Genomic DNA, 11659 nt, shown 5'->3' with positions numbered 1-11659 from the left:
ATAAGTCATGAAGATGGAAGCAGGAAGTTGAAAAGTGGGAATTGATGGATTCAGTGAGTGGGCAAAACTGCGGCAAATATAGTTCAATGGGGGGTGAGCGAGATCATCCACTTTAAATCTAAGAAAGATAAATCAGAATGTTTTCTGAATGGTGAGAAACTAGGAACTGTGGAGCAGCAGAGAGATTTCGGGCTCCAAGTACAGAAAGAGCTACCAACTAGCGTACAGTACAGACATTAATTAAAATGTCTAATGGACCGTCAGTACGGCCGGTTAACTGTTGATTAGAGTGTGTTGTAACGCCTTAATCACGGATTCGATTCTTATAATTTATTTCGGCTTTTTATAACTTTTAAAATCGAAGCTTTACAAAAAAAATATAAAGACAGATTTGAGGGGACAGTTTTTTTGAATAATATCCATTCTCACTTTGCCCCTGGACCGGAGAAACACGTCTTTCTTTTTATTCGGGTTTTTTTTTTGGCAACTGACCCTGTGACGCAATGGCTCGTGTGTTGGACTTCTACTTGTTTTGTTTGATAAGCCATTCAAAGGTTGTGGATTCGAGTTGCAACGGCGTTGGATTTTAGTTCGGGAGCTGGGAAGTGAAATTTTGCAGCAAAACCGCAACAGGATCATTAATGTCCTTCAAGGATGTGAAACTGCCCCCTACACTTCATCTTACACAAGTGGCTCCAGTCCCAGCCGAATTCATGATACTTAAACCATTCTGAGCTGGATTGGCGAAACTCTCTCAAGAAGGAGACTCAACACCTGCTCAGACCGAAAATCAATCTGCTGGACTTCCGGCTCTGTCAGTCTGCATGTTCCTTCAGACAGGTTTCTAACTGGACACATGCATCCTGCTGCCGTGCGGGCATTGGTGCTTCAGGGGTAGAATTCTTGCTTGCAGTAATTCTATTCCTGTAAAACTAGCTCCTGAAGTGTAGGATGGAAAGTATCCTGGCTGAGCGGTCGGAGGGGCTGGTTTAAAGCTCCAGTTGAATCCCACAGTGTGTAGATGGATCAAAATCATAGTTTGTGTCTACAAAACCGCAGCCTCCCTCCTGTAAACAAGTAATACTCAACATCTCTTCTGATATTTCAACAGCGTAGTCCAGAGGAACCACATGGCAATTCAGATAAGGAGGTGCATTTTCGAAAACATCAATTCTACCTTCAACACCGGTCGAAATGTTCACAAACGAAAGGATTGTTTGATCTCGGTGAGACTCGAATTAACAACCCCGGCATTTATCGAGCCCGGAACTCATATAAGGACCGATTGCGCCGTTAGAGCCCGGTCACTCTGATCACCTGTCCCACTCTGCTGGAAAGAATCTTAAGGTGAGATTTCCTTACCTGTGGAAACGTGTCCTGTCCCCGTGATGAAACTAGTATCTGCACTTTCACTTTCAGCTTCTTTCACATCCTCTGCTCCATCGCACTGCAATCGGGTTTTCTGTGAACAGGTCAAAATAAACATTGGCAGAAATTATGTCAGTGGTAAAATTCGAATCGAGAAACGCCCCAGACATTGAAACCAGCGATTTAAACCACCAGCTCACACTTCCACAAAACAAGGCATGTCTTTCAAGGTCTGTTTAATGATAATATAAATTAATTGAAGCTAATTGACCGTATTTGCCTGGTGATGGGTTGTTCCCCTGAGAGCAGAGAAGGTTCAGAGGAGATTTGATAGAAGTGTTCAAAGTCATGAAAGGTTTAAAGTTAATAAAGAGAAGCTGTTTTAATTGTCGAAATGGTCGGAAACCAGAGGTCACAGATTTGAGGTGATTGCAAAAGAACCAAAGGCGATATGAGGAAAAACTTAATGACGCAGCGAGTAGTTCTGATCTGGAATGCGCTGCTTGAAAGGGTGGTGGAAGCAGATTCAATCGTGACTTAAAAAAGGAATTTGAAGGGGAAAAATACAGAGCACCGGGAAAGGGCCGGGGAATGGGACGAATTGGATGGCTCTTACAAAAAGCAGGCACGGGCTCGTTGAGCCCAATCGCCTCCTTCTGTGCTGTCACCATTCTATGATTCGATGGACAGAAGCGGTCTGAATGAATGGGCGATCGGTTGTGGGTAACAGGGAAATTTTCGACTGGTTGTCCGGTTGTGTTAATGACGGCTCCTTGTTCTCGGATTATGGTTTTCATTTTGGACGTTTCACTGTTTGATATGTGAGAGTTCCCCAGTTCAAATCCCAGAACCCTCCTGTTTCACTATTTCCAGTGAGGATTCACTCATTTCTTTCTCACATCTTTTCAGCGTTGCAGAAAGCAGGATTGATTTAATTCTCGAACATGTTTGAGGTCCAGAGGCCAGAATGCAGCCGGTTTATCGACGCAACACACACGGAGAGAGTGAAATGCCTCACGCCTGTGTGCAGATTGAAACTGAAGGTGAATTTATCCCAATTCAGGCGATCTCAGAGGTGCAGAATAAAAATGAGCCTTAATTGGTCGGGAAATCGAACCCTGTTCCCTCGCGTGGTAAGTGCAAATTCTACCAGTGAAACAGCAACGTTTGCTGTGTCCAATTGGAAACCTGTTTGAAACAACATATCATTTCACAAATCTCCTCTGAGCTGCTTGCGCATTCTGATTTACAGCCCTGCATTACGAGCACTCGCTGCTTGTGATGGCCGAATGGTTAAGCCGTCACATCTGAAACTCGACAGGGTCTTTTGGTAAAACATTGGAATCCTGCTCGCGGCGCTATTGTTTACAGTTTTGTTCAATGCTCAAATAAATAGGAACTGGAGATAACGGACCGCATTTCCTTCTCTCAGAGAGATCCTCCACCGCGGCAGAACTTTTAATTGGGATCCCAGTGGTCTCTTGCAAAATTTCAAGGTGCGTGAAGGAAACTTCACAATAATCCACAACTGGAGTATTGTGTCCAATTCTGGGCACCGCACTTTAGGAAGGATGTGAAGGCCTGTGGGGTGGCGCAGAAAAGATTTACTGGAATGATTCCAGGGATGAGGGACTTCAGTTACGTGGATAGACTGGAGAAGCTGGGGTTGTTCTCCTTGGGGCAGGAAGGTTGAGAGGAAATTTGATAGAAGTGTTCAAAATCATGACGGGTTTAGATAAAGTAAATAAACAGAAACTGCTCCCGTTGGCGGAAGAGTCGAGAATCAGAGGACACAGATTTACGGTGGTTGACAAAAGAATCAAAGGAGATATGAGGAAAAACGTTTTAAATCAGCGAGTCGTTATAATCGGGAATGCATCTCCTGAAAGGGTGGTGGAAGCAGATTTAATAGTTAATTTCTAAATGGACTTGGACAAGTATTTGAAGGAAATATATTTGCGGTCTACAGGGAAAGAACGGGGAAATGGGACGAACTGGATTGCTCTTAAAGAGATCCGGGGCAGGCTCAATGGGCCGAATGGCCTCCTTCTGTGCAGTAACGATTCTATGAGTGCATGATTCCATCTCTCTCAAGCTTCATTTAAAATTCTTTTAACTTGATATTCAGGCTTATTTTCTATACTTTTATCTCTCTATCTCTCCCTGTCTCTGTCCCTCTCTGTTTTCCCCTGATGGACTTCTCAGGCTTCGTTGAACGGCCAAAGCTCATCGAACCTGCGACACCAGCAGAGAACGGTAAAGATCGAAAGACTGGGACGGTAGGAAAAGTAAAGGACCAACCCAGATGATGAATTCGTAGCCAATGTCCACATATTGATGTCTCCTCGTCCTCATAGTGAAATTATCAGTACTTTTAGCCCAGTATAAAAACAAAGTCTTGTATTTATAAAGCGCTTTTCACGACATCAAGACGTCCCAAAGCGGTTTACAGCCAATGAAGTATTTTTGAAGTGTAGTCACTGTTATACTTGTGGTGGAGTGGATAACCTGCGGATGCCGAGACAGACAACAATGTAGCTTTAGAGCAATTAATTCTGCAAAGTCTCACTTGATATTACAACTCGCACATTCGAAACGAATGTGGTAAAGAGAGGCTAATATTGTTGATATGAAATAGTTAATGTACGTCTTCACATTGCCGTACATCGGAATAGAAAAAGTGATAGGATGTGGAGAATGGTGGCCGATCGGCTGTGGGTGGCACCGAATTCTGCATTGGTTTCACACCTCTGTTATCAGTGGCTCGTTGGTCTTGGGGTATGATTCTCGCTTTGGGGATTTGCTGATTGTTATGTGAGAGATCCCGGACGAGCCCTGCGGTGTTACCATTTTTAGTTCAAAATCACTAATTGGCTTCTCACGTCTTGTCATATGTGTAGTCGGCAGGATTTTATGAATTTCAGTGCATGGAGGACAGAATGCAGAGGTTCTGTCGACGACAACACACATGGAGAAAGGAAAATGTCACAAGATGGTGTTCAAATTGAAGCTTAATGTGAATGTATCCGAATTCACGTGACCTCATGAATGGAGAATGAAAAATGCTCCTCGATTGAGCGGTGGTCGAACTCGGGCCTCCCGCGCAGAAAGCAAGAATTTGATCACTGAAATCACAAAGTCCGCACAGCAGCCGGCGGTATGCGCTCAGTTCGAAACCTGTCTAAAAGAACATACAGTCTCAGAGTTCTCCTGTCATAACCTTCTTCATTCTCTTCTGCAGCGGTGTCGGATTTGTCGCTTGCAGCAGCGATGACCCAATGATTAAGGCGTTAGACTTGCAATGTGATTTTCCTACCCAGCTTCGACGCAACACACGTGGAGAATGGAAAATGTCTCAAATGGTGCGCAGATTGAAGCTGAGGGTGAATGTCGCACAATTCACGCGATCTTATGAATGGAGAATGAAAATAATCCTAAACGAACCGGAAATCGAACCCCGGTTTCTCACGTGATAAATGAGAATTCTGTCACCGAAACAGCAAAATCAGCACATTAACAAGCTGTAAGTTTCCAGTTGGAAACCTGTCTGAGAGAACAAAGTGTCACAGATCTCGTGTGATAACCCTACGCATTCTGATTTATAGCTGTGCATCATCGATGTTTGCAGCTGCGATGGCCGAGTGGTTAAGGCGTTGGACTTGAAATCCAATGGGGTTTCCCTGCACAGGTTCGAATCCTGTTCGCAGCGCTACTTTTTAAAGTTTGCTCAGTGTTCAAATTAATATGAACTTGAACGAACGGACCTTGTTCGCTCCCTCAGAGAGGTGCTCCATCGCCAACGACGCTTTGAACTCGGAGCCCAATGATCTCTTGCAAAATTGCAAGACACGTGAAGGAATCTCTCCCAAGCTCCATTCTTAGTTCTGCTCGTTCGCAGAACTTGACATTTATACAATTTATTTCTGTGTTTTAATCTCTCCCTGTCTCTGTCTCTTGACTTTGCCTGTTTTCTCCTGATGGACTTCTCAGGCATCGTGAACAGCGAAGAATGATGGAACCTGCAACACCAGCAGAGAAGGGTAAAGATGGAAAGACTGAGACGGTAGGAAAAGAAAAGGTGCAACGCAGCTGATGAATTCGTAATTAATGTCCACACATTTATGTTTCTTCCCCTCACAATGAAAAAATCAGCAATTTGAGTACAGTACACTTATGGTAGAGTGTATAATATGCGGATGTTGAGACCGACAATCGAACCTTTGCCGTGGTGATGAAAGCGCCGAATCCTAAACACTAAACCCCAAGGAAACGCTGAAAATTCTTTGCTGCGAACAAGCAGAGCAACGCGGCCTTTCCTACTTGGCCCTTTGAAATTCAGGTCATTTTCGGGCCAGACAAACTGCTCGCACAAAATGGCATTTTCTGTTCGAAATAATATCGCGACAGAGGTGATTTTCAGGCAATGACATCACCAAGTGCAAGTAGGCATGTACATGAAATGGAAAGTGAGGTAAAATACGACCACAAGCTGCTGATGGACATGTTTCCGTTTCCAAAATTCACGCACCGAATGCAGCTCCTGGGAAAGCTGCAAGGTCACGCAGGTCCATCGTGAATCATTTGAAGCAACTGACAGTTTAAAGTGGCATCTCCTGCTGCTTCTGTGGGGAGTGAGAGAGAGGCACTGTCGGTATTTGCGTACAGTTTGATTTTGCACAGAACTGCACAGAGAAACAGCAAATATACCGGGGCTGTGAGATGTTCTATATTATTCATATTTAGCCACAGGAATATCCGCAGTCAGAAGCTGAAAAGAAGGAGAGATAAGAGGCCTGAGAATAAACACAGAGCTGAATGAATCATGAAAGAGCGAAAGAAAAACTAATGTCATCAGTTCCACTTTGTCTCGTGCGCAATCTTGGGAGCTCCCCAATGGCCTGGTGGTGAGAATTCGGTACTCTCACCGCCGCGAGGTTCGATTCCCAGTCAGGGAATTAACTTTAAAAAGAGTTATGAACTTATTAAATTAATTACATGAAGCTAATTAAATCCTGTTCGTAGTTGAGTCCCTGTTTTAATCACCATGAATCAAACGATAACTTTCTATTTCAGACTGAAGGCGATGTTGACGTGGTTCCCGAGAGACGGTCAAAACTTTAATAAGATTTTTATGCTTTGAATGTGATGATTTTTTTTCATTTTAAAGACTGCATCTTAAGAGTGGGATTAAAAACGCAGTGGAGTCGTTGTTAAATTTAACATTAACTGGCAATTGTCGCTGTTTATCACAGGAGCGCCCGAACTGGTTCTCCGATCAAGATGAAAGTAACGCAACGAGGAACATCTGATACAACACGAAAGGCATCGGGCTATGACAAAAATCCCCACCGTTTTGCTTTTCCAAAATAAAGGGTGTGAAATGTATTCTCTGAACATAGGAACAGTCTGGTCTCACTCACGACAGAAATCTCCATGTCACAGAGAACCAGCTCTCCTGCTGCGAATGCGGCCTCCCTTCGGGCCTTTCGGGGGCTTGTCTGTCAAGGAGAATTGTAATTACCGTGAAGCCAATGTTCCATTCCTTTATATGATTCATGTGCCTGATTCCCGACCGCAGGGTAAATGGTGGAATATCAGCCCTGCTCAGCTGGCAATGATTCCGGTACATTTTCTTGATTCCAAAACATGCGTTGAAACCCTGGAACTTTGAGGCGATGAATCCTGAGGAAAAATAAAATAAGGGCTCGAACAATCAAACTTTCACGCTAACGGATAACACCACCGAGAACAGGTGAAGAGATCACCTGCTAAACCAATAATTCATTGGGCTAAACTTTGAGATTGCAGCGACCAATATAACAACTGTCTACAGTCAGTGAAAAATGAATGGTTGAAACTTGCAGGAGTGAAAATCCAACAAGTCGGTCTTCACTTTTAAACCAGCAACTATGAAGAAAAACACGCCGCACAAATACTCGATTTCAGTGCGGTGACACTGGGCCAGAGTAAAGCTCAGTTAATATGATTGCCGAGTGGCTGGAGGGCGGATTTGGAACTCCTGACCGATTGCAACACGCATTTTCCAGATCTGCTTGGATCACCAATCCCTTCACTTCATCACTTACAGGGACAATTCGATTCTCGGTTTCTTTTCCCTGACGATTGATGAAATTTTACAAATTGGAAGCGATCAATATCAAAGCTAAACACGCGACCGACATGCTCACAGATACAAAGCGGTCACACTCTGCTTCAGTGAGATGAACGTCAAGGGCGATTTCATGGTCGAATGTAATGGCTAACAAAATTCATTCAACGAAAGTTCAGATCGTTGAGGTGCCTTTAAAGTCCTGATTGTTTCCATTGAACTTCTTCCCAAAGCGTTTGAGATTCATGTGGGACGATTTGGGGACGTTATTTCCTTTTATGCAAAAGTTTCAACTGCAGTTCAAGATCACAATTCCTGGGACCACAGTTGTTCACAATTTATCGGTGCTGGGACCACTGCTGTTCACAATTTATCGGTGCTGGGACCACTGTTCACAATTTATCGGTGCTGGGACCACTGTGCACAATTTATCGGTGCTGGGACCACTGCTGTTCACAATTTATCGGTGCTGGGACCACTGTGCACAATTTATCGGTGCTGGGACCACTGCTGTTCACAATTTATCGGTGCTGGGACCACTGTTGTTCAAAATTTACATTCATGATTTGGACACGGGAATCGGAAGTACAATTTCAAAATTTAGGGAGGACACCTAATTGCGAGCTGTAGTTAATACAAAGGAAAATGCGAATAATAAAGGAAGACATTAGTAAAATTGCAGAATGGGCGTGTAAATGGCAAATTAATTACAATATTTGTTGTGTACTCACTTGCCTTTTTGCCCCCCCCCCCCGACTAAATGCATTACCTCACACTTCTTCAGATTGAATTGCATTTGCCACTTTTCTATCCACCTGTCCGTTCTATGGATATCTTCCTGCAGTCTACAGCTTTCCTCCTCACTATCAACCACAGGACCAATTTTTGTATCATCTGCAAATTTCTTAATCATGCCCCCTACATTTAAGTCCAAATCAATGATCTGTACCACGAAATGCAGGGACCGAGTACGAAGCAGCATGGAACCCCACTCGAAACAGCCTTCCAGTCACAAAAGCACAAAACTTGCCAATGTCCCTTGGATCCAATGGGCTTTTACATTTTTGACCAATCTGCCATGTCGGACTTTGCCAAAAGCCTCGCTAAAATCCATGTTGACTACATCAATCGCGCTACCCTCATCGATCCTCCTTGATACTTCCTCAAATAATTCAATTCAAACGACCATCCCTGAACAAATCCACGCTGACTGTCGTTGATTAATCCGTGCCTTTCTAAATGACGATTCATACTTTCCGGCAGAATTGTGCTCAATAATTTACCCACCATCGAGTTTAGGCTGACTGGCCTGTATTTACTCGATCTATCCCTTTCTCCCGTTTTAAACAATGTTACAACGTTAGCAATCCTCAAATCCTCCAGCACGACACCTTTTGCCAGGGTGGATTGGAAAATGATGGTCAGAGCCTCCGCTTTTTCCTTCCTTGCTTCTGTTAACATCCTGGCATATATTTAATCTGGGCCTGGAGATTCAGGTGGAGCGATTTGAGGACTTATTTTTCCTATTTGCAAACGTTTGTACCGCAGGTCAAGATCACAAGTCGAGGTCCAAATTTGGACGAGTTCCGACTTTGAACCTCAAATCGTGAATTATGCCCCCACCCCAACGAGCCCAGAAACAAGAACGTGTCCTTAAATTAACGTGTACCAGGCACATTCTATGAGAGGTCTGTCTGGACAATGAAAGGGCGTTTTTGAACAATCATCTTGCTATCCGTTTCCTCCTGAAACCTGAAAAAAGACAAACACCACAGTGTTATTTTGTCGCTGAATTCCACAAATTAGGTAAAATAATAAGCTGTACAAGGCACTGCTGGGAGTTGAACCCAGGATCTCCTGTTTACTAGACAGATGCTTTAACCAGCTAAGCCACAGCGCCAAGTGATGATGCAGTAGCCCCACCTCCTCGCACTAATATCTATCAGCGACACTTCACTATTGGGGGTTCAGGCCGTTTCATCTCGGTCCATTTCGCTTGTCCGTTTCCCTGTGCATTCCGACACTGACTGGATTTCTCGCTGTGTTTATCTTTGTGCATCCATCAGTGCGTTGATACATGGATGATTATGTGTGATTGTATTTGTTACATTACATAAATTAGGGCTTCAGACAATTCTCGCTCTGACATTGGAGAACTATTGAGCCGAACTTTGCAGCGAAGTGTTGTTCATTGTGGTGCTGAAACTAAAAAATCCAAAAAGGGAAAAGGAGAAAAACTTGTGAGGGAAAATGAGGACAACTCTCAACGTTTTTACAAGTATATTAAGAGAAAGAAAGGAGGCTTAGAGTAACTTGGGCCGCTTAAAAACAGATGGAGGTGATATTGTAATTGAAAATCAGGAAATGGCAGTTGCTCAATTTTTACTTTGCATCAGTTGTCACAGAAATGGATGAGGATAACATCCCAGAGACACGAGGAAAACTGTTAATAAATCACGGGGATTCGTATAAGTAAAATAACGGCAATGGAGAAAATAATTAGGCTAAAGATAGACAAATCTCCAGGACCTGATGTTCACCATCCCAGGGATTAAAAGGAACAGGTGAGGAAATTGTGCATGCTTTCGTCATGATTGATCAAAACTCTCTTGATTCGGGAATTGTTATTTAACGAAGAGCATCTGGATTGGAGGCTTCTGTTTGAGAAAGATCACGAAGTGATAATTGAGAGACCGAAAATGAAGCTGTTTGGCAGGAGCGCTGATGCTGTCGGTTTTGCGCTGCTCTCGTTTTGCACAATTGTTAAGCGTGCGTTACTTATTTATAGCAGTATGGGCTCCAGAAATGACCAGGTTGTGAGTTCGAGCGTCTTCTAAAACAATCAAACCTTTTACTCCGAACATTTTGACTGGAGTTCAAGGTACAACTGGTATGTTCCATAACGCATCTACTTCTTAGTGTTCCCATGGGAGCTCTTGGGTTCCTCTGGTCCACCGTCTTGCAATAGGAGGTGCCAGTTTATTTGTTCATAGGGGGAGAGGGGGCTTTTAGCGGCATCTCACATGGCAAAGGGGCCGTTACGAGATATTTAAATCTAAAGAACCAAACAAACAATTCTTCTTTTCGTTAAGCCGATATTCATCGGTTGGAAGTGTCGTGTGGGGAAAATTTGGAAGGGAAATATTGTGCCTGGTGTCACTGTGTAACGGGAGAAATTATTCAGCTTACAGATATTAGTACGCTGAAAGGTCGAGAGGCCTTTTCCAGCTCCCGTGTGGGACAAGTTCAGCTTTTGAGCCGCTGGGTAAAGTGTGATTCTAATTGCTGCTAACGAATGACAAGACATTTGGCACAAACAAGAAGAAATATAAACTCACGAGTTCACTGCCCATGTTTCTTACATCATGTTCAACAGGAACAAGGATTCTCCTCAACACGTTACTGAGAATTTTATCAAACGGACCTCACCCTTGCTCGACGGCTGCAGGGATAATTCAGAGACCTCCCATGAATACGTACGATGGGAGCTTATGTAGTATCGAGCCTGGCTAGCTCAGTCGGTAGAGTATCAGACTAAAGTGGGTAGTGAGATGATGGTTCAGCGTTTAACTCCCTATCCAGGCTCCAAATTGCTGAACAATTGGCAAGCTGTGTCTTTGCAGCGGGACCTGCGATGTGTGGTGAAAGCTTCGGTATTATCTTGTATCCCAGGGATGGGCAGTAATGCGCTGTCTGAGGCGGTTCCCGATCAGGAATTCAACTTTTACAAAATACTTTACTGTATTAGTTCACTGTATTAACTTGTCAAAACTGATTAAACACTGTAAAAAAGACGAATACTTGTTCAAATCGCCATTAATCAACCAGTAACTTTCTGTTTCCAGCTGAAAGAAATGCTAACTTTTTTATGCGCTCATTCACCAGGCCGAAATTAGGGAGTTCAGAGGGGAAGTGAAAAAGGAAATGAGAGGCACAGAGAAATATGACTATAGACTGACGGCCAGCATAAAAGGGAATCCAAAAGTTTTCGACAGGCATGTAAACATTCAACGGGTTGTAAGGGGAGGGGAGAGGCCGATTAGGCCCGATAAAGGAGATCTACTGATGGAGACAGAGGGGATGGCATCGGTACCAAATGAGTACTTTGCATCTGTCTTTGCCAAGAAGATGCTGCCAGAGTCTCAGCAAAAGAAGGTATAGTTAAGATACTGGATGGTCTAA

General features: G+C 43.6%; 2 non-coding genes across 2 annotated transcripts; one reads left to right on the top strand and one right to left on the bottom strand.

Moving 5' to 3' along the window:
* Positions 1-4995: 4995 nt before the first annotated feature.
* On the top strand, positions 4996-5077 carry trnas-uga (transfer RNA serine (anticodon UGA)). Its single transcript has one exon. It is a non-coding gene; the product is annotated as a tRNA-Ser (tRNA).
* A 4226-nt stretch (positions 5078-9303) lies between these two features.
* Positions 9304-9377, bottom strand: trnat-agu (transfer RNA threonine (anticodon AGU)). Its single transcript has one exon. It is a non-coding gene; the product is annotated as a tRNA-Thr (tRNA).
* Positions 9378-11659: the final 2282 nt, after the last annotated feature.

The sequence above is a fragment of the Heptranchias perlo genome, chromosome 20 (assembly GCF_035084215.1).
Source record: "Heptranchias perlo isolate sHepPer1 chromosome 20, sHepPer1.hap1, whole genome shotgun sequence".
Lineage (NCBI taxonomy): Eukaryota > Metazoa > Chordata > Chondrichthyes > Hexanchiformes > Hexanchidae > Heptranchias > Heptranchias perlo.
The sequence above is the reverse complement of the archived record's forward strand: the minus strand, read 5'-3'. Positions and strand labels throughout refer to the sequence as shown.